Source organism: Ictidomys tridecemlineatus, chromosome 5, assembly GCF_052094955.1.
Source record: "Ictidomys tridecemlineatus isolate mIctTri1 chromosome 5, mIctTri1.hap1, whole genome shotgun sequence".
Classification (NCBI taxonomy): domain Eukaryota; kingdom Metazoa; phylum Chordata; class Mammalia; order Rodentia; family Sciuridae; genus Ictidomys; species Ictidomys tridecemlineatus.
In genome coordinates this window covers 125095443-125097606 of record NC_135481.1, presented here as the reverse complement: position 1 = coordinate 125097606, position 2164 = coordinate 125095443, and the positions used below count along the sequence as shown (strand labels likewise).

The window sequence follows — 2164 nt, the reverse complement described above, 5'->3', positions numbered from 1 at the left end:
GCCTCTCCATGTGGGGTTTCTGGGCGCACAGTGTGGTGCTGGCAGCACAGGCTTCAGTGGGATCTCAGGGCCTGTCTGAGCTCAGTGCAGCGACACTCTGTGGCGACCCCTCTTTCAAGCAGCAGGAGGAGCAGAGAAACCAGAGGAGACACTGGGCTCCCACAGCTTCGCTGCTCAGAGCCTGGACCCTTAGCTCCATATGCTTCCTCTTTCGCTTCCCTCCAGCAGAGAAGCTGACCCTGTCATCAGCAGGGGACTGTCAGTACCCGAGGGGAGAAAGCTCCCTGCGCCCCGCTGTTGAATATCCGTGTCCAGGAGGTTTGTGGACAGGATTGTTGGGGCCTCGCTTTCTGTGCCCAGGAGCTCCCTGCACAGCCCCTGTGCTCTCTGCTCCCTGCCTTGCTCACGGGTCGGCGTTGTCCGGCAGCGGCACCTAGAGGTCGAACTCGGCATTGCACCTAATAGACTGGATAAGTGGGTGTGTCACCAACAACCTGGGTCCCCCACCTAGAGAAGACCTGTGGCTTCTAAGTCAAAATAGACGCCTGCCGGGTGTTCTGCTTAGCTGCTCTTCTACTTAGAACTCTTGTAATTAAAGATTTCAGGTAGTAACACACTGGTCTTTTTAAATATTGCAGCAGCTGGAAGTTTTTAGTGCAACAGGGTTTATTAGAGGAGAAGTGAGTCAGGAAGAAGTCAAGATGAGTAAGAGCAAAGATGGCGCTCCCCATGAGCTAGACAGCCAGTTTACCTTACAGCACCTCCAGATACGGCTCTACGGTGAGGGAGCAGTGCAGTCTGACTAGTGAACCCCAAGGACAGACTGACCATGAGGTACACCCCATGGACGTCCTGGGATTGTCAGAGAGGACCAGGTTCCATTGGCCTCAAAACTGGTAGGTGTGCCCTGTGATATGGAAAGCTTGAACTCCATTGACAACAGGACCTTTTACAAGACAGCAGATATCTGTCAGATGCTTGTGTCCACGGTTGATGGTGACTGCATCCTCCTATGAAGAACCAGTTGCTGCTACTGATCCCAAAGGAAGCAAGAAAAAAGATAAGGACAAAGAGGAAAAGTTTGTCTGGAACCCTTGACTTACTCTGCCACTGAAAATGTCAGACAAAGAAGGTTCCAGAAGGCAGCAAAGAAGCAGTATATTGAATCTCCAGACGTGGGACAAGGAGTGGAGGGTTGCTGAGCACAGAAGCTGAAGCTGTCAGTACTCAGGGAAAATGGGTACTGTGTGAAAATCAGGTAAAGAGCTGCCTACGACCAGTTTCTTCCTGGGAAGGAATTGCTGAACATGAAACAAAAGAGAGGGACCATCAAGGCCTTGCTGTCTGTCTTTAGGAACGTCTGGCCACAGACAGGCCCATGACTCCTTGGAGCCTGATGAGCTTCGAGAGAGAGTCGTGGTCTCAGCAGCAGTGAGGATGCAGATGGGACCCAACATCAAGGTGAAGGAGAAGTGAGCATCACGGACACTGAAGAAGACCTGGAGGGAAAGCCACAGGACAGGCTGGAAAATCACATGAACAACACCAAGGACATGAAGGAACCGTCATGGGTTGTGGGAATAGAAACAGACTGACAACATGAGAGGGGAGCCCAAGAGACCCAGGACAGAGCAGACGACAAGAGGACCTCATCATGGACGGGGAACCTGGCTCCCAAGGACAGGGTCCAGACTGAGTTAGGTGAACTGGAACACAAGGAAGACCTAGAAGAGGAGCAGCTTACTTCATCCCTAGGATCACCTTTAGAGGAGTCATATGGATGTTGATGCTTAATTTCAGTCCCGAGACTGGAAAGTCTTGGTTTCATCATTTGGATATAAGACTTCCCATTCCCTCTAATGCCCCTGTTGAATATCTCTGTAGGTTTTTTTTTAGAACCAATTTGCTATGTGTTCATTCTTTAGGGAGTAGGATTGCACAGATGGTTTTGTACAGTTGTAGAATCAATGAATTGAACAGTTTAGCTTTAGTCACAGTTTCATTGTAGGTCTTCACTCCTGTTTATTTTACAGAAGCTGTTCTTGCTTTTCTCTCTTGCCACCTGAGATCAATAGGAAGAAACTGGTCTACAGGCAGCTACTTACAAGTGTTTTTCATACATTGACTATTTTCTTAGCGTCTTAAAGCAATTTCCCATGTGAAA

At 49.4% G+C, this 2164-nt stretch overlaps 1 pseudogene; it reads left to right on the top strand.

Moving 5' to 3' along the window:
- Window positions 1–701: 701 nt before the first annotated feature.
- On the top strand, window positions 702–1787 carry LOC101959139 (transcription initiation factor TFIID subunit 7-like; annotated as a pseudogene).
- Window positions 1788–2164: the final 377 nt, after the last annotated feature.